Source organism: Triplophysa dalaica, chromosome 1 (genome assembly GCF_015846415.1).
Source record: "Triplophysa dalaica isolate WHDGS20190420 chromosome 1, ASM1584641v1, whole genome shotgun sequence".
In the NCBI taxonomy this organism is placed as follows: Eukaryota; Metazoa; Chordata; class Actinopteri; order Cypriniformes; family Nemacheilidae; genus Triplophysa; species Triplophysa dalaica.
Genome location: NC_079542.1, coordinates 36,019,912 through 36,047,411, shown reverse-complemented (window position 1 = coordinate 36,047,411; position 27,500 = coordinate 36,019,912). Strand labels below are relative to the sequence as shown.

Here is a 27,500-nt window from a genome sequence, read left to right as displayed (position 1 = left end):
GAGCGGTGACGTCACCCGAGTCCCGGTTAAAGACACATGGACCTCGAGGAACACTGTGGGGGTGAGCGGCATAGAGTCAAACGACAGAATAACGGAGTTCTCCTTGTCGATATTTCATTGTTCGCTCCCAAAGTTTTTTTAAAAACTTTTCAAACATTACACCGTAGTTTGTTTGGTGATATACGCGTCAGAAAAGTCACAACGATGAGAGCAGTGGTCGTGTTTGACCACAATAAGCTCTTGAGTGCGCTCGTGTTGCTCACATGCTACCACGGATTTATCAAACTTTCGAAGGTTTAACAGTAAAATAGTGAAATTAAACGGGCTTCAACAGTGTAGGGACAACATCTAACGCGAAAAACGCTTATTGTACCTGAAAGACGAAAAACAAAAATTCTGTCAAACCTTCCTTGTAATAAGGAATATGCCTAACGTGAAACTTTGCATGTTGCCTTCCTACTCAGGATTCAAATGTTTGCCTATTCATAGAATGCCTTATTTATAAGTTGTGTAGTTAATTTCTTCTTTTAATGTCACTTCTTGGTGCATTAAGTCATGTATATTATTTATGAAGTCACGTTAACATGATTATTCACTTTATCTGTAAAAGAAAGATTGTTTGTGTTCATTACAATGTAGGTTTGACAACATTTTTGTTTTCACTGATCGCTTTTTACGTGTGTTAAGCTACATTAGCGCATTTTTTTTTTCGTCAAGCATTTTAGAATGTCCCGTTGTGTATGTCAAAATAAAATCATCCTGTATTTTCATTTTATTGGCGGGAAATTGACATGACCCTTATTACCTCATTGGCTGTGATTTTATGATGTTTTGTTGTCAATCAGTATTTGTATATTAATCTTTAATATACAAATTTAATATTAATATTTAATATTAAACTATAAATCTTTAAAGTTTGATAAAACAACTGTTATGTTATTTATAATAAGTTAGCAGTATTATATTGAATTAAATGTAATTTAATAATTGAAAGTATTTTAACATTTTTATCACGTTATCCTTTAAAGTAATATAATAATAAGTTTAAATCAAATACGATTTGAAATTCACAACACTTTTGCTCACAAATTTGAAGGATGCGTCTGTTATGTGCCCGTGCGTCTCCAGCACACCCATTCTTGGTTCTGCAAAGAGCATCATTTAAACATTAAAGTCCCCTTGAACCGGGGTTGCAATGGTTCTTATACGTATTCTGAAGATTTCCGAGTGAAAAGGAATGTTGAGGGAGAAAATTAATAAATAATAACAGCCATAGCATTTAAAAAAAAAATTCGATCGATTCGGTGCATATAAAGTAATAAAAAATCAGACATCCCTCTATACGTATGTGATAAAAAATATGATGTTAAGCTTAATGTTTATTTGTCTCTGTTAAAAAAACACCTGTTTAAATCCTTTATATTGTGTTGAAGTGTTTGGTTATTTATGTTATTATTTACTTATGTAATTACTACTTACAGTATCTAAACATAATGGCTGATGCTGAAGAACTGTGTTGTGTATTGAATATTTGAATAGAGAATTACTACAATTGTGTATAAAATGGAATCTTTACACACAGATTAAAGGGGAGGACTGAAAAAATTGAGTTATACATTTTGAAGATATTTTCAAGAATGTAGTACAAAAAATCAGATGTGAGGGATGATATGTTGATGGTCTGGATCACAAAACCATAGCACAGGAACATTTTTGGTAAAAGCCAAAAATATATTGTGGGGTCAAAATTGATTTTTCTTTTATGCCAAAAATCATTCTGATATTAAGTAAAGATCATGTATGGAAGTATTTTAATGACATTAGTCTTTGAAGCATGTTGAAATACCACTTATCAAAAATAATCGTGTTGCATACCAGTGCTTGCATGTTTAGGTTCTGCAATTCAATATGGTTGTACATTTAAGCTGTGAATATTTCAAATTGAAACATTTCACTATCCGTTTCATCGTCTAAAAATAAAATAATCAAAATTCACCTTGGTTTTAAATACAACCTTTAATATTCAACAGATAATTTTCAGTCCATATTATTTCGATTTAAAAATTCGCTTCCACAAATTCAGGGGTTCAACTGCGGCTTGAAATTCAAGGTTTCACATCCCGGAATCCGAGGAAAAGCAATAGAGCGCCGATTCTACAAATGCATGATCTCTTCCTGCTGCCTGACCGCTTCATCAGCAGGTGGTGCAAGTCGGGTTCTGACATAGATCAAAGCAAGAAATGCTGATACTCTTTATGTGTTTGCCACACAGTCCACTCATCTGCTCGATTAAGTGAATTTAGTTGTTCTCATAGATAGCTTCTTATGCATCATCAAGAAAAAAATTATTGACGTTTGTACTGGCAGCTCAGCTCACCGCTATCAGCCCTGTAAAGGACATGGAGCACCCAGGTGGCCTGGAATCATTGGACTACACATACATTAATAATATCAATTTAATTATTTAAATATTCTACCCAATTTCCTTGTACTGTCTCTCTAGAGTATGACTCTATGTTTGTATTTGGCTTGCTATTTATACGCATTCATTACTTTTTACGTGTATATGATATATTAACATTAAGTCATTTTTCAGCATTTAGCATTTTTATTCAAATTAACTTAAAAAGAGTTCAGGGAGCAATAAAGCGATATGTCATACAAAACCATATTGGTTAAGATTGTGTGGGTAAATTACTTCAAATAATTTCTGTAGCTTGCCAAATACAAACATAAAATTTTGCTAATGATGAGCACCGTCTTAAGTCATCAAATAATGGTTTGAGTTTCGGGGATGAAAAAAATGGATATATAACAGTGCTTTACTGAACCATACTGTGTATTGAGTTTTTAAAATAAAATAAGTTAATTTCATGAAGCTATTTGAATGACACATGCAACGGTATATGATTAAATGTGCCAGAAAACAATACAACAAGATTTTAAACCATTACATTAGGTTCAGAACACGATCACAATAAACTTAACGATTCAAATGAAACTTTTTATTTTGGTATAAAACTAAATAGGAAATAATTCAATAGATATCCATTTAAAAATGACAACAGTAGTAAAATGAAAAAGTAGTGCAAACGGATATAAGACCAAGCCATCAACTATTTTTATCAGAACGTAAAATAATCTACAATATAATAACATATTAAAATAAGTATTTTCTTAAAAACATAATTGTAAAATATTTTGTAAATGTAGGGTACAAATGCTTAAACTTAAACAAACCAGTTACCACTTAAAAGAGACATATCAATGGAAATAATTATGCCTCTGAAATCTCTGAGGTCAGAACGAAAAATAAAGCCAATTATAGCCTATTAGGCTAAATAAACGAATGAATAAAAAACAAACTGAAATACTGAAATAATAAAGACATTTACCTAACTCGCGTCATTGTTTTTCCATTGTTTTTTTAGCCTATGTAAGACATTCTAAAATGTATTATTATTATTAAAAAGGTGTAGGCTATATTAATTTTGGTCGTCTGGTCTGAAGATAAAGCAACATTAAGCATTTTAGCAAGGTACACCGGCTGTGATGCCGTGGTCCGTGGATGCTAAAGTGATAGGCTACAAGCACTTAGCAACCTTATAAGCTCATAATGTTTTTGTTCCACCATGCCACCATACATGTTGCGGATATTCAGCAAAATGTTCGCATCAAATTCAGTCAGCATAAGTTTAAAGAGGGTAAACTTGATCTTTTAACTGAACTGTACACATACATTTTAGACACCTAGCGTTGGTGTACAGGCATGTTAGACGTCCTTATGGGTCCCAGCAGCTTCGGGTCTAAAAAGTTGACAAAAGATTGAGTACGATATGGCATCGGGTCTCTGGTAAATTTAAAATGAATTTGCTTTTTCCAAGTCGACTCGAAAGACACAAAATAAATCAGTTTAATTGTTATGTAAACAACAAATATTTGTTACACCAAACTTTGCCAGACATAATTAGGTCAATACCGTGAGTGATTGACATTATTGCATTTCATTAACAGACAGCAACTCTTTGGGAAACGAACAAAGTATGCAACAAAAGTTTGTATCTTTGCGCTCAAAAACCATCTTACAGCTGTTAGATCCATAACGCCGTGAGGTATCTTGCTTGGCTGCACAAGACATTTCGGGTCTAGTCTGGCTCTAAAGAAAGTGCTGTCTATTTGTATCTGGTCAATTTTATTTGGCCTGCTCAAGAAGTTCGCTTGGCTAAAAGATCAGTTTTATTTTATTTTGTATTAACAAAATGAAAACCACGAAGATTTCCACAATTCCATAACATCCAGCATTTTATGAGAGTCGCATATTAAAACAAGATCATGTGAGGAAAATAAAAAGAAAGTCTGTAGAGATTGCTGCTTTGTCATATAAAGGAGCACATACAGGTAGAGTAGCTTGTGTCTTAAAATCGGAGCAGTTATCAATAAGATGCTTGTTGAGATCTCAGTATTTGACCGCTTTAAACACAATAAATGTCCTGTAAATGCTGATGATGCAAAATATTTATGTGAACATGATGTGTTGAAGTAAAAAAATGACCTAATTCCTTCAAGACAGAGTAGGAGGGCAGTCAAAGTCTGAGCATAATAGGCCTAGAGTGTGTCTGTGCAGACTACTGGCAGTGCAAGCGTCAGTAAACATTTCTGAAAATGTTTATGATGCATAAGAAGCTATCTATGAGAACAACTAAATTCACTTAATCGAGCAGATGAGTGGACTCTGTGGCAAACACATAAAGAGTATCTGCATTTCTTGCTTTGATCTTCGTCAGAACCGACTTACACCACCTGCTGGTGAAGCGGTCAGGCAGCAGGAAGAGATCATGCATTTGTAGAATCGGCGCTCTATTGCTTTTCCTCTGATTCTAGGATCTGAAACTTTGATGTGAATTTGAACCCCTGAATTTGTGGAAGCGAATTTTTATATCGAAATAATATGGACTGAAAATTATCTGTTGAATAGTAGAGGTTGTAGTTAAAACCAAGTGGAAATTTTTTAATGAAATTTCAAAGGTGAATTTTGATTATTTTATTTTTAGACGATGAAACGGAGTGTGAAATGTTTCAATTAGAAATATTCACCGTTTAAATGTACAACCATATTGAATTGCAGACTCTAAACATGCAAGCACTGGTAATGCAACAGGATTATGTTTGATAAGTGGTAATTCAACATGCTTTTTTGCTTCAAAGACTAATGTCATTGAAATACTTCCATAATCATGTTCCATGGAGATATTTTGTAAATTTCCTACCGTAAATATATCAAAACCTTATTTTGTGAGTGGATGTCCTGCCACAGTGCCCCCGATTAACAACTTCAAAGGCGATTTTCTCAATATTTAGATTTTTTGGCACCCTCAGATTCCTGAGTTTTAAACGGTTGTATCTCAGCCAGATATTGTCCTATTCTAACAACTCATATATCAATAGAAATCTCATTAATTCAGCTTTCAGGTTATGTAAAAATCTCAATTTCGCTGTCAGGGAAAGATTTAAAGGTGAGAAGCGATTAAAGTGACTGTGTCTTTAAGAGCAAATATTCAAGTGAACTGTCAGTCCTGCTGGAGGCCTGTTGGGTGCAGCAGAGATAACGTGTGCATTTATTCATTACAGCTTTATACCGTCTGACCCACTTCAACAAAGATTTATAAACACAAATATAAAACTGCTTTGACGTGCGTGCGTGTGTGTGTGATGCATCATTAAACGGATTGAAGATGTACAGCTGAAGCTGTGGGCCGCAGGCAGTGAAGGTGTTCTGCCGAAACTCGTCTTCATTCACACACACACACACACAATCTGTGTTGCTCATGGCTTCAGGAGAGCAGAAGTTCAGTCTGTTGTCGATGTTATCACCTGAACATCAAGTCTTCTCACACGATACACATCACCAGGGGCGGACTAGGAAGCAAAATCGACCCCACATACCCCCTCCACCATTTCTGGTAGGGGGGCATGCATACGTTTCCGACTCGCTAATGCCGTTGAGTGCATTCGCATTTATTATACGTCCATTTGTCCGGCTCAAGCGTACATTCCGGCCCAAAACATTAGGAGCACGCCAGGAAAAGTTCCGGTACTCCGAATGGCCAGACCGCCCCTGGTCACGGCCGTTCTGGACTTTGACAGGAAATCCTACAGGTCAGTCAGCATATCACAATACATACGGCACAGTTTCATCCGCAGATCTTTGTCATCATTGACTACCATAGTATGAAAAAATTGCTTTATAAATTTTTAAGATATTTTGAAGAATGTAGGACAGCAAACAGTTCTGGTGGACTATTGACTGCCATTGTTATGGGAGTCAATGGGGTCCGAGATCTGTCTGGTTACAAGCATTATTCCAAATATCTTATTTTCTGTTCATCAGAACAAAGACATTTATAACATTTGGAACAACTGGAAGGTGAGTACATGATGACAGAAGAATCCCTTTGAGTCTCATCTGCATCTTAGATATTTCTCCAGGAATCTTATGGAAGTGGATGCACGAATGAGACATCCTGAGCTGTGAAAGAGCGGCATGAGTGAATCTGTGTTTCAGTATAACAGCTGCGCGGATCACTCTAGTGATTCAGTGGAACATCACCCCATCAACTGTGATGTCTGGACATCTCTCTCTCTCCTCGGACTGTAATAGAAGTACAGACGTGACTGGATTTACAGTGGGACTTGAGGAGGTTCTTCCTGAAAGCTCCATCTGATGAATGAAGCGCCCTGGAATCTATCAGACACTGAAATTATCTATCAGCCTCAGACTCTGTCATTCTGTGAGTCTCAGAGGTCAATAAATGAGCCGTCTGTCGTGCTGATGGATGAAGGTCAGGCGTCCCTACCCAAACTTGGCTTTGAGTCCAAGGAGAGAGGCTGCGGCGTTTGTTTTTATTTACAGCGATGTTTACCTGAGCGGGTGTTAAATCAACACTTGAGCAGGGAGATTTTGTGGTTTTGTGTTTGTACAACGGGAGTTGCTGGCGTTCAGCCATTTGACATTCTTCAAAATATCTTCTATACACCTTTGAATAAATGTTGAGAGGATTTGTATTGTTTAGGTGTTGTGTGTAAAAGGCTTGGACAGCAGTATTGAGATGGGCTCTTGGGGCTGTATTTCTGACTCTGGCCGCAGGATGTTTAAAGCAGCTCATGGTTGATGTGCGGCCATGAAGTATCGTCCCCGTGGGGAGACTAATAGCTCCAATAATGAAGAGTCGTTTGATTGCGTGATTCATCCGAACAGGCAAATCTTTATTTCATGTGTTTGTAAAGACAGGCTATATATCACAGCGGCCTTGTGCTTCCTCCGTACGGTGTGACTGGACTCAAGACGACTCCAGAGAGAACTTCACATGCAGAAGATCTGGAGATTTAGGCCATTGTTTAAGCTTCATGATGATATCTAATGAGTCTTTGTGAGATGAACTGAACATTTTGAATCTCAGCAGGATGAGAGACATGTCTGTGCTCGCGACAGCCGGCTCGTTGCCTTCCAGACTCATGTACGGTACTGCAGCGCTGGATCAAATGTGCTTTCTCACGGTTCACACCGTACACTCATATTCATTTTGTCCAATGTGTACGTTTAGTAAATATTGATGATTTCATCTGCAGTGTCCAAGTGTTATGGTGGGTTCACACCAGGTACGATTGTCGCAAACGCATGTTAAAGTCCTTGAAAGTCGAAAATATTTGTCAGATCCCATCTCTCACGTGAAAATATAAAACTTTTCCCCCCGAGTAATAAAGAGCCTGGAACGCGATTGTTCGCCTTTGGTGTGAACACAGCATTACACTGGGTTCATATCAAACGCAAATTATGCGTTTTACGTGAGTTAGTTCCATACAAAGTTAATGCCAATGTGCGTATAGACCTGAACTTGTAGCAGTCAGCGTGGTTGCCACGAACGCACGTCATACTCTTCTTCTGCGCAGGTTGAAAATATTTGTCAGATTGCGTCACTCACGCGAAAATTCAAACTTTTCCCACGAGTAATAAAGAGCGTAGAACACGATTATTCGCATTTGTTGGGTTCACACCAAACGTGAATTATGAGTTTTTCGCGAGTAAGTTACATACAAAGTCAATGCAAAGACACGTTTAGAAGCGATCTCATGAAAAATACTCACATGAAAATAACGAACTTTCCCCGCGCGTAATACAGAGCGTGGAACACGATTATTCGCAATTGGTGTGAACCCAGCATTAGACTGTAAACGTTTATTAGTAAACAATGAAAGGTCAGAATGAGCAATCTTCCTATATCGACAAATAACTGGACAATCACAAATACATTTGCTCTAAATCTGTGGATGCAGCCGTTCCATTCCAGTTTTCTGAGAAGCATTAGGAGGAATACAACGAAGCGGAATGGAAAGATTTGATCTAAAGTGAAAGGAGGAGTTTGAAATAATAGCACAATAGAGATGTACGGACTTGTATAAATTATCTCACATTTCTACGTAAATCTTAAGACCCAACGTACACAATCCAGCCTGATATTGATGAAATGAAACAAAAAAGTACTTCCCATGTGTAAAGAAAAGTGAAAGTAGACTGAGGAAAAGAGTTGTGTACGATTGTGACTGGAACAGATTTGCAAACAGCAGGAGCAGGAAAGTAAGTGTCAGATTCAGTCAAGCTTCAGTTCTTATCTCGCATTGCATTCGGTTTCCAATCACATCATCTGCCTTAGAAAGGCTTTATTCCATCAGCGTAACCACAGCCAGGGTTCAGAAACACTGAGTCCACAAACATAATAAACAATAACACTGACAACAGACGCTGGACACAATCACCGCGTGTCTGAATGTCCGATTTACAAGTGTCATACGTGTAACGTGACTGTTTTATGTTTTAATGAACCTGACCGGGATCCTCCAGCCGTGGATGTGATTGACTGACAGTTGGCACCTTGACAGTCGTCGAGGAGACCGAATCTCCCCGCGTAACGAGAGACAGTCGCCTGTCGTCGTGGAGACAGAAACCCAGGAGAAAGACACCGGTGCTGACAGGTTTCAGCACTGCGATGACGGCCTCCATCCGACCCAAAGAGCAGAAATGATGGAGGAAATGCAAATAATGCTGAAGAGGAAACCGAGAATCCCACTGATTGGCTGTTAGATTATGATGGACACACACTTCTGAAGTGACATTAGAAACATCGTGACCATTCCAGAACATCACACTTGAATTCACTTCAACTCTATGAGTGTGTGTGTGTGTTTGACTGACAGCATCTAAACTGAGAGAATGAAAGTGTGGTGCAGCAGAAAGTTAAAATAATGGCTTCAACTGATCTGAGAACCGCACGAACACACTATTCTGTTTCTCCATCTCTCATTGATCAGATCTTTTGTGTCTCGCTTCTCTATTTTACACTTCAGGGTTCTTGAATGAAAGGCTGTGACAATGAGTCCCTCAACACACAATAAGAAAGAAAGTAAAAAAAACTGTCTGTATGTCCACCACACACACACACAACAACAACTGAGATGAAAACTGAGTGAGACTCAAACTGAACACGTCAACATGTAATTATATACTGAAACAGCGTTCAATCCCATAATGCACTGCAGTGTGAGGGCGGCCCCATCAGTGAGACACAGTAACTGTTAGCTGCAAAGTGTGTGTATGCGTGTGTGTGCGCATGTATGTTTGTGTGTGTGGAGTGTGTTCATGTGTGCGTTTGTGTCATTTTGTGTGTGTGTTTATGTGTTCATCTGTGTTTTTGTGTGTGTGTGTGTGTGTCTGTGTCTGTAAAGAGTTTGTGCATGCATGCATGTGCGTGAGTGTGTGTGTGCACGTTTTTGTGTGTGTATGTTTGTGTGTGTGTGTGTGTGTGTGTCTGTGTGGTTTAAGGGAAGGGGATAACATATACAGTTTGTACAGTATAAAAATGATTACGCCTTTGGACTGTCCTCACAGAAATAATGAACCAAAGATGTGAGTGTGTTTGTGTTTGTAATTAAACCCCATAAATCGGGTGTATTGAGAGGGAAACCAAACGCACACAGAGCCAATCAGCCGACGCCAAACAATCTACCTGATTTCTGCCCCGTAAACGCAGCGGCAGCCACTTTGAAATAAAAATCAATGAGAATCCAGCAGGCAAACAATCTGACAATCAGACTGAATCATAATGAGATAAACGCAGCACTATTAGAGAGTCGCACATCTGAAATGAACGCTGAAGGCCCGTCAGAAATCTGCTGAGGTGTAGAAAACATTTGAGAAGTGGGCTACGTATTATAAACCTCATGAATGTAAGTCATGAATAATAATGACTCGCAGACGCCGGGGATGTACAGCAGACCCCAGCCATGCAGACTGAACACATTCTACAATGATGAGCGAGTTTCATTATTTTAAATCATTCCTGTTACCTGCTCAATCTTAGACTGGAACTAGCAAATTTACAGTCAGTAAAGTCAAATCCAGTTCATGAAAAATAAACATTTCACTAAAGAAAACACGTGCACTTCACTGAGACGCGTAGGAACATTCTTCACTGCGAAAGAACATGTTCTTACTCAATAATTCAGCGTACAGATACATCAGCTCACTGAAACAAGACATTTAGCTGACAAACAAAGAGATTTACACGAGTTTCTCCTCTTTTAAAGCACATCTTTATATCTTGAAACAAAAGTCATGTATGTACTTTCATCATCTTCAAAGTAAGATACACGAATACGATTTTAGGACTTGATTTGTGAAATCATATATTAGAAATTGTCTTCTCAATAAATTGTTACATTATTCGTAATTTTTCGTCTCAAATAATCGTGTCATTTTAGGATGTTTAGATATCTCTCTAGTATCTGTGTAACAGAGTAAATGTTTAACTGTTGAATAATTTGTAAGTGATATTTTCAGTGTCTGTAGTTGCACATTTAGTAACAAAATAAAAGACCTTCAGTACATTTCACGACTCAAACTTTTGAGTGTGCACCTGTGTGTGTGTGAGCACTTTTGAGTGTGCATGTGTTTTTAATTGCGTGCGTGTTTGTTTGATTGTCCGGTGTGTGCGGTATTGGGACAAAATGTCCCCATAAAAATGGCAATATCCAAAATCCGTGGAAACAAACTTATAAATCATACAGAATGAACTTTTTTGAAAATCTAAAAGAGCAGAAAGTTTTGTGTGATTGTGAGGTTTAGGGGGTGGGTTAGGGACAGGGGATATGATATACAATTTGTACAGTATAAAAACAATTGCGTCTATGTTTGTGTGTGTGTGACTGCGTATGTGTTTGTGTGATTGTCTGGTCTGTTCTGTGTATGAGTGTTACTGTGCAAGTGCATGTGATTGTGTTTGTGTGATTGTCCGGAGTGTGTGTGTGTCTGTGCATTTATGTGTTTGCACGTGTATGTGATTGCGAGCGTATTTGTTCAATTCAATTCATGTCCGGTGTGTGTTCGAGCGAGAGACCTCTCTGAGCAGCCGATGAGAGATTTTGTGATGGATTGTGATGCAGGTGTATGAAACAGTGTATTTGTTTGCGTGTCTTCTGCTCGGCGTTTGTATTAATGACGTGCCAGCGTCTCAGCGTTCCCATCATGCTTTGCTCCTGCTAACAGAGCTGATGAGAGCGGGGTGGGCATTTATCACTGTCAGTCACAGCCCAGCTACGGTTCTGATTGGATGGTCCAGATTTAGAGAGAACAAAAACTCAGCGAAATGATTTAACCGTCGAGGAACGAGATGACGAGAGCGAAGCATTTCTGCTGTGAAGTGCCTACACCTGCACACTGTCAGCACGACACACACACACACACACACACAGTGTGTTACCTCTGATAGTCCTGCTGAGGCGTCTGAGGACTCTGAGCTGCTACACAAAGAGAAACACGTGTTAATAAACACACACACAAACACACACACTGTGATAAGAGCTCGTAATGACAGAAATCAAGTCTTCTCGCTAAAGTTCACCACGGCTGCATGCGGATTAAAGGTCAGACATTATTGGATTGTGTGATTCACGTAGAGTCATCTCAATGAAGCCAAACTCCTCATTTGGGTCATAATAAAGGTTAGAAGAGCAGAACCTTCCTCTCGATGACGCCTCACACAATTCAATGGATCAATAAGCCGACAAATGGCACTGAGATCCGCAGAGCTTTTATTAGACTTTGAGAGTTTACTGTTCTCTCAATATCACCAGAAATAAAGAGTACATATGAAGATGACCGAAAACCACGTGTTAATGCCATTGATCAGTTGAAATCACTTCCATTAAACTCAACTCAATTCAGCGACACAGTGATGATTGACACTCCTATCAGCCAATCAAACAGGAGAACTTCTGCTGTCATCTTCAGTCTTTGTGTTTTACATAGAAGCCGCTTACACTCAGCGTTTCTGATGTTGAGAGATGCTCTCGTGTCCGCATCACTGTTGACAACATCCCAATCAGCCGATCAGATCACACGATCAGATGCTTCAGTTGTGGGTTATAATTCTTGTTCAAGTGTCCGTGGGAGCATCTCTCACGAACGCAAATACACACAGACTGTCATCTGCTCTTTTCTGACGAACAAACTTTGCATAATAACTATCTGTCTGTCTCTCTCTTTCTGATTTTAAAGCGTTTGATTGGACGAAGTATCGCTGTCGTCACGACTACACAGAGCTCAAATCCCCTGGGTGCTCATTAAACACCATAGACTGTTCTCTTACACACACACACACACTGGTGGTCCTGGTGCCCCTGAGGCTCTGAAAGCAGTAAATCCATTAACTCACAAACAGTCAAATGAACCAGTTTCACTTCAGTCTGAAACCACACACGCACACATGTTTGTACAGCTATCTTTATGAGGACATACATTGATGCAACCCAATCTCTAGCCCCTTACCCAAACCATCAGAAGTGAGTACCTGACCCTAACCCTCACCCTAAACCTGATTATAATCTAAACCTGATTATTACCTAAACCTGATTATTACCTAAACCTGATTATAACCTAAACCTGATTATAATCTAAACCTGATTATTACCTAAACCTGATTATAACCTAAACCTGATTATAACCTAAACCTGATTATTACCTAAACCTGATTATAATCTAAACCTGATTATTACCTAAACCTGATTATTACCTAAACCTGATTATAACCTAAACCTGATTATAACCTAAACCTGATTATAATCTAAACCTGATTATTACCCTAACCTGATTATTACCTAAACCTGATTATTACCTAAACCTGATTATAACCTAAACCTGATTATAATCTAAACCTGATTATTACCTAAACCTGATTATAATCTAAACCTGATTATTACCTAAACCTGATTATTACCTAAACCTGATTATAACCTAAACCTGATTATAATCTAAACCTGATTATTACCTAAACCTGATTATTACCTAAACCTGATTATAACCTAAACCTGATTATAATCTAAACCTGATTATTACCTAAACCTGATTATTACCTAAACCTGATTATAATCTAAACCTGATTATTACCTAAACCTGATTATTACCTAAACCTGATTATAATCTAAACCTGATTATTACCTAAACCTGATTATAACCTAAACCTGATTATAATCTAAACCTGATTATTACCTAAACCTGATTATTACCTAAACCTGATTATAATCTAAACCTGATTATTACCTAAACCTGATTATAACCTAAACCTGATTATAACCTAAACCTGATTATAACCTAAACCTGATTATTACCTAAACCTGATTATAATCTAAACCTGATTATTACCTAAACCTGATTATTACCTAAACCTGATTATAACCTAAACCTGATTATTACCTAAACCTGATTATAATCTAAACCTGATTATTACCTAAACCTGATTATTACCTAAACCTGATTATAATCTAAACCTGATTATTATCTAAACCTGATTATAATCTAAACCTGATTATAACCTAAACCTGATTATAATCTAAACCTGATTATAACCTAAACCTGATTATAACCTAAACCTGATTATAATCTAAACCTGATTATTACCTAAACCTGATTATTACCTAAACCTGATTATAACCTAAACCTGATTATTACCTAAACCTGATTATAACCTAAACCTGATTATAATCTAAACCTGATTATTACCTAAACCTGATTATTACCTAAACCTGATTATAATCTAAACCTGATTATTACCTAAACCTGATTATAACCTAAACCTGATTATTACCTAAACCTGATTATAATCTAAACCTGATTATAATCTAAACCTGATTATTACCTAAACCTGATTATTACCTAAACCTGATTATTACCTAAACCTGATTATAACCTAAACCTGATTATAACCTGAACCTGATTATAACGTAAACCTGATTAAAACCTTAACCTGATTATAACCTAAACCTGATTATAATCTAAACCTGATTATTACCTAAACCTGATTATAACCTAAACCTACACCTGATTATAACCTAAACCTAATTATAACCTAAACCTGATTATAACCTAAACCTAAACCTGATTATAACCTAAACCTGATTATAACCTAAACCTGATTATAATCTAAACCTGATTATAACCTAAACCTGATTATTACCTAAACCTGATTATAACCTAAACCTGATTATTACCTAAACCTGATTATAATCTAAACCTGATTATTACCTAAACCTGATTATAATCTAAACCTGATTATTACCTAAACCTGATTATTACCTAAACCTGATTATAATCTAAACCTGATTATTACCTAAACCTGATTATAACCTAAACCTGATTATTACCTAAACCTGATTATAATCTAAACCTGATTATAATCTAAACCTGATTATTACCTAAACCTGATTATTACCTAAACCTGATTATTACCTAAACCTGATTATAACCTAAACCTGATTATAACCTGAACCTGATTATAACGTAAACCTGATTAAAACCTTAACCTGATTATAACCTAAACCTGATTATAATCTAAACCTGATTATTACCTAAACCTGATTATAACCTAAACCTACACCTGATTATAACCTAAACCTAATTATAACCTAAACCTGATTATAACCTAAACCTAAACCTGATTATAACCTAAACCTGATTATAACCTAAACCTGATTATAATCTAAACCTGATTATAACCTAAACCTGATTATTACCTAAACCTAATTATAACCTAAACCTGATTATTACCTAAACCTGATTATAATCTAAACCTGATTATAACCTAAACCTGATTATAACCTAAACCTGATTATTACCTAAACCTGATTATAATCTAAACCTGATTATAACCTAAACCTGATTATAACCTAAACCTGATTATAACCTAAACCTGATTATAACCTAAACCTTAACCTGATTATAACCTAAACCTGATTATAACCTAAACCTGATTATAACCTAAACCTAATTATAACCTAAACCTGATTATAACCTAAACCTAAACCTGATTATAACCTAAACCTGATTATAACCTAAACCTAAACCTGATTATAACCTAAACCTGATTATAACCTAAACCTGATTATTACCTAAACCTGATTATTACCTAAACCTGATTATAATCTAAACCTGATTATAATCTAAACCTGATTATTACCTAAACCTGATTATTACCTAAACCTGATTATTACCTAAACCTGATTATAACCTAAACCTGATTATAACCTGAACCTGATTATAACGTAAACCTGATTAAAACCTTAACCTGATTATAACCTAAACCTGATTATAATCTAAACCTGATTATTACCTAAACCTGATTATAACCTAAACCTAAACCTGATTATAACCTAAACCTAATTATAACCTAAACCTGATTATAACCTAAACCTAAACCTGATTATAACCTAAACCTGATTATAACCTAAACCTGATTATAACCTAAACCTGATTATTACCTAAACCTGATTATAATCTAAACCTGATTATAATCTAAACCTGATTATAACCTAAACCTAAACCTGATTATAACCTAAACCTGATTATAACCTGAACCTGATTATAACCTAAACCTGATTATTACCTAAACCTGATTATAACCTAAACCTAAACCTGATTATAACCTAAACCTGATTATAACCTAAACCTGATTATAACCTAAACCTGATTATTACCTAAACCTGATTATTACCTAAACCTAATTATAACCTAAACCTGATTATAACCTAAACCTAAACCTGATTATAACCTAAACCTGATTATAACCTAAACCTAAACCTGATTATGACCTAAACCTGATTATAACCTAAACCTGATTATAACCTAAACCTGATTATAACCTAAACCTAATTATAACCTAAAGCTGATTATAACCTAAACCTAAACCTGATTATAACCTAAACCTAATTATAACCTAAACCTGATTATTACCTAAACCTGATTATAATCTAAACCTGATTATAACCTAAACCTGATTATAACCTAAACCTGATTATTACCTAAACCTGATTATAATCTAAACCTGATTATAACCTAAACCTGATTATAACCTAAACCTGATTATAACCTAAACCTTAACCTGATTATAACCTAAACCTAACTATAACCTAACCCTAAAATCAGGTCTTGACCCTCAAACAGCCCTTTAAAGGGGTCTCAGAAAGTGAGGACCGGCCAAAATGTCCTTACTTTACTCTCTTAGTCCTCACTCTGCTGGTCTAAAACTCTAACCCTGAGGCTCTGAAAGCAGTAAATCCATTAACACACATGCACTCACAGACGGACAAAGTGTTAAGAGCTGTTTCAGCATCACATGGACCCTCACACACACACACACACACACACAAGAGGCTGCAGGTGACGTCTCCACCAATGCTGTGAGATTAGGGCGGGACTATCTGCCATTTGGACCAATGACAGACTGTTTAGAAAACATATGCAAATGTATGTTGAGTACTTGAATAAAAGAGACGGTCAGTTTTTATCATAGTTCAGAGTTTGACTTCGTCCTGTTAGGTTTTCGGCAGATCAGACAGAATGTCATACCAGTTCACTTCAGAAAAATACACAGACCAAATATCATACAAATAAGCATCCTTCATTTTCATATATAAACTGTTTTCATCATGATTGGAACACTTACACGCTTTGTGACAGTGACATTCAGTAAAATGTATAAATCCTGTACAGAGAGAGAGAGAGAGACAAGCGGTGGAGGGTGCTGGTGATTTACTCAGCTATAAAACTTTAGTGCTGCCGGTTGAGAGAGAAAGAGAGAGAGAGAGAGAGAGAGAGAGAGAGAGAAAGAGTGAGATAGAGAGAGAGTGAGATAGAGAGAGAGTGAGATAGAGAGAGAGAGAGAGAGAGAGAGAGAGTTTATGCGGCCAAAAGCTCTTCATGTCTGATAAAGATGTTTCAGCGCTTGTTAAGAGAGAATAAAACCAAACCTCAGACTGATGCTGACTCTTACATCACAACACTGAGCCACACGTGACCTTCTGCAGGTCAATGTGTGTAAGTGTGTGCGTGTGTGTGTGAGTTTGTGTGTGTGAGTTTGTGTGTGTGTGTGTGCATGAGTGAGTGTCTAATGTGGGGACAAATGAAGATTACACCTGATGAATAAATAATCAGATGCTAATGAGACACAAAGACGCTGATGTCCGCTGGGAAACATGTATGTGAAGTTATTCAGAATATTAATAATACATCAAAAACAACAAAACAAAACTAATTTCACAACAACCCGGCCGTTTACTGTTGTTTGATCCTGATAACGCTATGGACATATTTTCTATCTCGTTTCCTCTGCGATGAACCGAACTCTGCAGTTATGAGAAAATATTTGATACGCTACAAAAAATATATATAATTGTTATTTGATTTTCACTCACACTTAACCTATTTAATATTTAAAATAAAATATGTATATATTATTTATTTCATTTGTACATATGATGCTTCAAATTCTCGAATAAAAACTATAAATAATATTTAATGTTATTATCGTATAAATGTTTATTTCTTGCTGCCCGTCTTCAAGACGCAAGGTTTAAAAATACAACCAGGATACATTTCAACAGATGTTAAAGTTTCTCGTCGATCATGGGTCCCTTGTCTATACGATTTTTATAAAGATTATATAATATATCATATTATTTACTATATATAAATATTATAAAGCCAGTGCACATATTGTACACCCGTCCCTGTAGAAAGCAATGCATGAGTATTGTTTGTAAAGGAGCGAGCAGTCTGCGTCTGCGTCTGCATCTGCGTCTGCGTCTGCGTGTGACACCTGTGATGATGTGACAGATGCTGCTGTAAAACGCTCGCCTGATCTCCATTCCAGAACATCTAACAGTGCCCAAGATCGGATGTGTCACACAGCTGTTAGATCCGCTCGCACTATTATCAGCAGATAAAGAGAATGAACGAGTGCAGGAGGGAATTAGAGCGCAAGACCAGAGAAGCAGAGCGTCGGCCCCCGGGCGGAGAACAAATGAGGATCCACCCGTGTGGAAGTTTCCCGGTGAAATATTCGCCACAATGAAGCTGGGAAGACGCTCAAAGTGAGATGAACTCAAGTGTTAAGACGCAGCTGAGATCAGAGGAGCCATCTGGAGTTATTTATAGGCTCTATATTCGTTTAAACATGAATAAAGTACGGCCGCAACATCTCCACCGGCGGACCTCAAGAGCCTCTCGGGGGGTTCGCTGCGCTTTATAATGAAGCGTGTGACGCTCTTTCAACAATTACCCGCATTTACTTTAAACACCGAACCATCGTTTAATATTTGATCGAGAGGAGAAGCGTCATGAGAGTAGCGGACGCCTGCGTTAGACGAGTATCCGCTCCATCCCGTCTGACCTACAAACATCACATGTAACGTTACTGACTGACTTCATCTCTCAAAAAAAGAAGTTAATTCAAGAGTGCTATTAGTATACTGTACTTTATTTCAACTTAAAATTAGAAAGTTTACTTTCATTCTACTTGTAATAAAGATGAAACTTTCAGGATAATTTCTGTAGGGATGCACCGATGTATCGTCGGCCGATATTGGATCATTTGAATCCCATCGGCATATCGGCAATAGCATGAAAAGGGCGATACCAAAGGTTTATGAGGGCCCTTTGAGTTCCGTGAAGCGGAAAACACAGATGTAGAGTAGCTAACACGCCAGAAAGTAGCGCTGAATAGCTTATGAAATTCAAATTGTGCTGTGAATAGCTCTAATAATTATTCAGCTGCAGTTTAAATCTGCTTGTTCTGCGTGTGAATGAGTGTTGTGGTTTTGTGTAACTTACTGTAGTGGACTTTTATCATCTGGTGGACGCGAACACATGAAGTGAATCAGCGCTGCTGTAACAGAGTTTACCTCAGGCGCAATTTACAGTTTCATTTCAAACATTGCGGCAAGCCGTCAAAATTAAAGTCCGTCGTCAAATAAAAGTCCAGTTAACCTGCTACTAAAAATGTACAAAACTATTCATTAAATGTAAGAAGACGTAAAAGAGCAAAAGAAAAACATAAGATGTAAGATACTGGTTCATATTAACAAAAAGAAAAGAAAACACAGAATACAGAAAAATAAAAACGATAAAAAAATTAAACGGATTTTATAGTGAGTTGGATGTCTGAATATCCAATTTTTTTTCTCTTTTTCTCGGCCCCAAAAAAATCCTGTTTGTGCATCCCTAGTTTCATGTATTCTGTACTTGCTCTAAAGGCCATTGCACATTGAGTCCGAAATATGCGTACAAAATTTCTGCAGGTTAAAAAAGAAATATGATCTCACGTTGTGTCAATCACATTTACACACTGCCGTCCATTATAATAAATCAGGACATAATAATATACTGAAAGAGCAAAAAACTATTTATTGTAAATACATTTATGTAATAAAGTCTGTCTTAAACTGTAAAGACAGTGTGACGTTAAGTTTACTAGTAGTTTACTGAGAGTGTGCTTCAAAGTGTGCTTTCATAAACTCAAACATGTGCTTCTCGTATTGAACTAGTAAACTATTAACATACCTATAAGATCACTGTGGTCAGGAAGAGGTGACGTGAGCCATGAGGCTGGGCCAGTGGCGTGATTGATAGTGGGAATCAGCTGTGCGCACACCGGTCCCGCATATCTCATGGATGAGATTGGGAGCATAAGAGGACGAGCGACGGGACTGCTGACGAGAGAGGACCAGGCCTGGATTTTAGTTGTGGTTTGTTTTATTGAGGGGCTTGCGGCTGTTTATGTTCCATGTTATTATTTGATTAAATGTTTAAATGTTTGCCGGTTCCTGCCTCCTTCCTTCCTTTTAATTGAACCTTATTACATTTAATACAATGAAAACAAAGTAAAAAGACATGCCCGAATGCCGGCGAATAAAACAAACCACAACATAAACCCAGGCCTGGTCCTCTCTCATCTATGTTTCTTTCGCTCTTTCTCTTATGCTCCCGATCTCCTCCGTGATACAAGACCAGTGTGCGCACAGCTGACCCTCATTATCACTCACTCACCAGCCTCGACTCACGGTCTCGCCTCGCCTTCTCCACTACAATCACTAATTGCATACCCAACATTGACTAGATTACAGTTCAAAACCTACAAAAATGAAGTACAATGTAGAATTGAAACACATTACTAGTACATAAGTACTTACAAAGATACTTACAATGCGTTCCAAATCAGATGTATCGGCCTCCAAAAGGGCACTTCTGAGTGAACACAGTCGTGGCCGCCATATTGAAAAGCCGTTCCAGACCCAAGTGCTCATTACTGGCCACTGCAAAGGGCCCTTCGGAATGAAGACGCTTCACTCCCCCATGATTCTTTGTGTGGCGACGGCATCTCCTTATGAGCACGGGATGAAGGGCACTTCAAGAAACACTTGTTTGCTCCCTTACACCCTTCAACCCTTTGAAGCTCTTGCACCGAAGGGTGAACCCTTCAAAGGGCTTAGGGATGAGCCCTTGGAAATGAAAGTCAGGGCCTAACTTCCCTTTAAGTGTAAGGGGCTTGAATCCGGTGAGATGTTATTCTGTGAAGAGTGTTTTCTGAAGAAGCACTGAAGGGTGGTCGGTCGGTCGGTCACGGGTATATCTGTTTACTGAATATTCAAAGCATACGTACTCCCACACGCTGTCTCCTCAGGAGGGGGCTCGCTTTAAAATGTGATATTTATTCATGAAATTAAAGAGCGCAGTTACGTGAGCCTGATACTGAAGGTGATTGCTTTCATTTGCATAGAGTACAGCGACACTCCCATTATTCCCATTAATAGTGCTGTTCATTCTTCACATGCAATGTCTAGAATATCACAATATCACAACACGTGCATGGAAACAGAGCGCAGAGAGGAATACGGCCACGGTGTGTGGAGACAGAAGAGTGTTTGCGAGCAAATCCACATTCGTTTAGGATTTAACATTTGTGTGTCAGTGGTACAGCTGTGAGAAACAGATGCGGTGTTTCCTCTCAAGTGAGCAGAACACACACACACACTCCAGTCTTGTCAAGCTAATGCCATTAGTGTTCACTCCCATAGCTTCACACACACACACAGACTGAGAGAGAGAGAGAGAGAGAGAGAGAGGTCTGCGTGTTGTTGTGATGTAATGCTGTGTCATCATCACAGAGCGTCTGCAGTGATGTCGTCTGACCAGATAAAGACGACTGTGGTTTCGTTTCTGTCGGTCTCTCAACATTGTGTTGAACCGACAGATTATCTTCTGACTGGTTTTGAGAAGGGAAATGAAATTGGCAAATTAAATTTAAATTTGCATGCCGGACTCCACCCCGGATACCCGGGTATAAAAGAGAGATGTTGTGCTGCATTCATTCACCTTTTGTTCTTCGGAGCCTGTGCATCGAATTACATATACTGATAAAAATTGCTCTCGCGGTTCCAGAGGTGTTTTCTAAAAGAGTAAATTTCTCCAGCGTGGCATGTCCCGCCATTCTTGTGAGTGTAACACTCTCATAGAGGAGGGGAACGGACACGACGGCTGCCTCAAGTGCGTGCGGATGACGATCCAGACATTGCTATCTTGTGTGGCTGTGTTCTTAGGGACCCAGCCACCACATCATCTGCTTCCCATTCTGTGACAGCAGTGGCCTCGGCTCTGCAGTGCACCGCCTTCCCCAATGCTCGTCTCCAAGCCACGCTCGGCCCCAGTACAATTTTTCCCAGGAGTGCACCAAGACCAGGAAGGCCCCCTCTCTCGGCACGTTCCCATCAAACTAGCTTCGTCACACAGCAGGCACGGCCATCTTCGACGCCGTCTAAGGTTCCCCCTACCCAGGAAGCCCCCGGAAGAAGACGTCGAGGAGGAGACCACCGTCCCGTCAGCAGCCGTGCGGAAAATGGCCCTGACGGGACAAGCCCAGAGAGATAGAGACCACATCGGGCCTCACCTCCGCCCTTCCATCGCTGGTGGGTCGGTCTGGGACGCTCCCTGCCCCGTCCCAGCACCTCCTGGGCTCCTTCGGGGGCCTTGCCCATATTCTGAGGAGTTTCCTCTCTCTCCCTTGGGGTTTTTTCTTCAGCCGCTCTCACCCTCCAGAGGACGGTGTTTGGCAACTCGACATTGAGTCACGGTGAGATGCAATATCAGACATACACTCCAGCAGGCCTCAGTACTCTAAGCACCATGGTGCGCTGAGCTGCATCATCGCCAGGTAGGTAAGTCAGCAGAGCTGCTCTCAAAAACTAGTCATAAGATGATAGGTTCTTAAGTCAAACACCATGCTTCTGTTCTCTGACTGTCTGTCTTCACACGTTATATCAAGTATTTGAATGTGTGGCTTGACTTTGGTTTAATAGCTTGTCACTTAACAAGTCAAAGTTTCACAGTCTCCTCCTCGATTCTGATCTCTTGACCAATGTGAAAGATCAGATTCAGACGTGACATGTGTTTGTGAAATATCACAGTAGGCACACGGCTGATGGTTGTAATGGTTTCTGTCGTTCTTCATAATCATTGTGTGATGTGAGAGTCTTCAGAGACCTGACACTGTTACCTCATTACACTCAAGAGTCTTCATGTATCATATCTAGAGATGAGAGGGTTGACTCGAGCTCGCTCCTGTCACAACTGATCCAATACCAAACATTAACTGAGACAATTACACCCAGATTGAGACAAAACTACACTTTAATCATCTATTCTCTCTCCTCTCGGTGCTCTGTTCACAGAACTCTTCATTATTGATGATCATGACTGACCTCAAACCAGATGTCAGTCTGTTAATGAGCAATTCTATATCAAATGAGAAAACGACATTAACAGGAGGTTAATTTAAACAGGAAGTTGAGAAGACTGGAAATGAAAACCAATCCAAAGCTGATAAATACGGAACACTAAAACTGCTTTTCAGAAGTAGAGAGAGAGACAGGAGGTTGAGAGAGAGACCAAAAGTAGAGCGAGCGACTGGAAGTAGAAAGAGACAGGAGTTTGAAAGAGAGAGACAGGAACAAGAGCGAGAGACAGGAAGTAGAGAGAGAGAGCGAGAGACAGGAGTGTGTCAGCAGCATCACGCACAATGAAATCTCCTCACACTGCCTGCTGTTAAATGACCTGCATTCCCTCATAACACTAATATGTATTATACTTGTCACAGAAAATAGAAAAACTATTACAAACGCGCACACACACGTGCAGACACACACACACACACACACACACACACACAGAGCGTCAGGTCTAATAGTTCTCCTAGAGCTGCATATAAATGAGACTCTGTGCACAAACTTCAACATTTCTCATTTTGGAAACGGAGCAAATGTGTTCTGTAAAAGATAGCACGACACAGCGCTGCTCTTTTTTTCACTGAAAACACGCTGGATTTGCATTTAGTGCCCACACACACACATTCCCTGAAGCGCTTTTCCATTTCTGATATACACACACACATACTACTGCACAGGAACAGAACGTCACAACGTTGAGTCTGGGTCACACAGAGAGACGTCACTGTGGTGTTCTGGACACAGATGATCAGCGCATTGATCTACAGCAAACCATCAAAGGCCATTTAACTTCTGTATCTGGACTCAATCCATGTCCAGCACACCGGACCGTTACCAGCACGTCCAGTAAAGCCACGCAACACAAACAATGAGCGAAACAATTTCCTCTGACTCTCTCCCTGGAGTCTGTGTGAGTGAAGCCTTCAGGGGTGTTTTGGTGATGAGTGAGCAGCTCCACACACGACAGAACGTCTGATGCTCAGTGAACCGGCTGCTGTTGGGAGAGAATATTGCTCATATTTTCACCTCATGTAGATGATTTAAACATGCGACAATAACCATGTGATGAATTTCATTATATACAGTTGTGTTCAAAATTATTCAACCCCCACTGAAATTGATTGTTTTGGTCGGTTTGACATTGATTATGATCATTCAGTCATCCTGCTTACAATTCAATCAAAGAGGCACGTGTAGATCAGACAAATATAACATAACATTTATAATGAAATAACCACAAATGTCTTTTCTGAGCTCACATCATTATCAGTTTTATTCAACCCCCAAGTGACATTCAATCTTAGTACTTAGTACAACATCCTTTTACAGTTATAACAGCTTTTAAACATGAAGCATAGCTTGACACAAGTGTCTTGCAGCGATCTACGGGTATCTTCGCCCATTCATCATGGGCAAAAGCCTCCAGTTCAGTCACATTCTTAGGCTTGCGCACTGCAACTGCTTTCTTTAAGTCCCACCAGAGGTTCTCAATCGGATTTAAGTCTGGTGACTGCGATGGCCACTTCAAAATGTTCCAGCCTTTAATCTGCAACCATGCTCTAGTGAACTTGGTGGTATGCTTGGGATCATTGTCCTGTTGAAAGGTCCAACGTCTTTCAAGCCTCAGGTTTGTGACGGACTGCATCACATTGTCATCCAATATCTCCTGGTACTGAAGAAAATTCATGGTACCTTGCACACGCTGAAGCTTCCCAGTACCTGCAGAAGCAAAACAGCCCCAAAGCATGATTGACCCCCCGCCATGCTTCACAGTAGGCAAGGTGTTCTTTCCTTGTTCTTCCTCCTCCAAACATAGCGTTGATCCATGGGCCCAAACAGTTCTAATTTTGTTTCATCAGTCCACAGAACACTATCCCAAAACTTCTGTGGTTTGTCCACATGACTTTTGGGATACTGCAGTCGACTCTTCTTATTCTTTGGGGACAGCAAGGGGGTGCGCCTGGGAGTTCTGGCATGGAGGCCTTCATTACGCAGGGTGCGCCGTATTGTCTGAGCAGAAACTTCAGTACCCACATCTGACAAATCTTTTCTTAGTTCCTCAGCAGTCACACGGGGACTTTTCTCCACTCTACGCTTTAGGTAGCGCACAGCAGTCGAAGTCAGCATTTTCTTTCTGCCACGACCAGGTAGCGTTTCAACAGTGCCCTTTGCCTTGAATTTGCGAATGATGCTTCCTATGGTGTCTCTTGGTATGTTTAACATCTTTGCAATCTTCTTATAGCCATTGCCCTTCCTGTGAAGAGTAATCACCTGTTCTCTTGTCTTCCTGGACCATTCTCTTGACCTCACCATGTTTGTAACCACACCAGTAAATGTATAGAAGGAGCTGAGTATCACAGTCATTTTAAAGCTGCCTAATTGGTGCTTATTGGGCTTTATTGCTGCTCCCTGATATCCACAGGTGTTTTCAATACCTGATTAAAAACACTTCATTGAACCTATGTTCTTCAGAGTGGTAGTCTTTAAGGGGTTGAATAATTATGTCAATGAAGAATTCACAAAAGAAACATTTACTACTGTATTACAAAACTAATTGATGTCATTTTAGTTGCATATGGTTCTTTAAGAAGTCCTTGTAGGATTTCATTCTGAATACAATTACAAATGTACACTAAATTCCCTAAAACCATTTACAGCATTGGGGGTTGAATAATTTTGAACACAACTGTAGCAGTATTCACGGTGGTCTGATGAAAGACTTATGTGCTCGTACATCCAGAGGGAGGATAAAGTCAGCCAATCAGATTAGATCTTGCCAGATCCACAAATTGCTTTCCAGTTTAGTGTGTAATCGGGTTATATGAAGATACGGGCGGGACATGTGTGATGTGCGCGGGTCTGATGCACTATGGGCGGTTATATGAAGATAGGGGCGGGACAAGTGTGATGTGCGCGGGTCTGATGCACTATGGGCGGTAATATGAAGATAGGGGAGGGACATGTGTGATGTGGGCGGGTCTGATGCACTATGGGCGGGATATATGAAGAAACGGGCAGGACATTTGCGATGTGGGCGGGATATATGAAGAAACGGGCAGGACATTTGCGATGTGGGCAGGATATATGAAGAAACGGGCGGGACATGTGCGATGTGGGCGGGATATATGAAGATACGGGCGGGACATGTGCGATGTGGACGGGACATGTGTGATGTGGGGGGTCTGATGCACTATGGGCGGTTATATGAAGATACGGGCGGGACAAGTGTGATGTGCGCGGGTCTGATGCACTATGGGCGGTAATATGAAGATAGGGGAGGGACATGTGTGATGTGGGCGGGTCTGATGCACTATGGGCGGGATATATGAAGAAACGGGCAGGACATTTGCGATGTGGGCGGGATATATGAAGAAACGGGCAGGACATTTGCGATGTGGGCGGGATATATGAAGAAACGGGCGGGACATGTGCGATGTGGGCGGGATATATGAAGAAACGGGCAGGACATTTGCGATGTGGGCGGGATATATGAAGAAACGGGCAGGACATTTGCGATGTGGGCGGGATATATGAAGAAACGGGCGGGACATGTGCGATGTGGGCGGGATATATGAAGAAACGGGCAGGACATTTGCGATGTGGGCGGGATATATGAAGAAACGGGCGGGACATGTGCGATGTGGGCGGGATATATGAAGATACGGGCGGGACATGCGCGATGTGGGCGGGACATGTGTGATGTAGGGGGGATATATGAAGAAACGGGCAGGACATTTGCGATGTGGGCGGGATATATGAAGAAACGGGCAGGACATTTGCGATGTGGGCGTGATATATGAAGAATCGGGCGGGACATGTGCGATGTGGGCGGGATATATGAAGAAACGGGCAGGACATTTGCGATGTGGGCGGGATATATGAAGAAACGGGCGGGACATGTGCGATGTGGGCGGGATATATGAAGATACGGGCGGGACATGCGCGATGTGGGCGGGACATGTGTGATGTAGGGGGGATATATGAAGAAACGGGCAGGACATTTGCGATGTGGGCGGGATATATGAAGAAACGGGCAGGACATTTGCGATGTGGGCGTGATATATGAAGAATCGGGCGGGACATGTGCGATGTGGGCGGGATATATGAAGAAACGGGCAGGACATTTGCGATGTGGGCGGGATATATGAAGAAACGGGCGGGACATTTGCGATGTGGGCGGGATATATGAAGAAACGGGCGGGACATGTGCGATGTGGGAGGGATATATGAAGATACGGGCGGGACATGTGCGATGTGGGCGGGACATGTGTGATGTGGGGGGTCTGATGCACTATGGGCGGGTTATATGAAGAAACGGGCAGGACATTTGCGATGTGGGCGGG

At 39.7% G+C, this 27,500-nt stretch overlaps 1 protein-coding gene across 29 annotated transcripts in view; it reads right to left on the bottom strand.

The window, feature by feature from the left end:
• LOC130429262 (receptor-type tyrosine-protein phosphatase delta-like) overlaps positions 1 to 27,500 on the bottom strand; it is a 303,213-nt gene that overhangs the window by 120,367 nt on the left and 155,346 nt on the right. For 26 of the 29 annotated variants that reach the window (XM_056757729.1, XM_056757777.1, XM_056757812.1 and 23 more), the window contains exon 7: positions 11,811 to 11,850. The exons of 2 other annotated variants lie outside the window; for them this stretch is intronic. The gene's annotated coding sequence lies outside the window, so the exon portion shown is untranslated. The remainder of the gene's footprint in view (positions 1 to 11,810; positions 11,851 to 27,500) is intronic. One more of the 29 variants, XM_056757752.1, reaches the window with a different exon arrangement.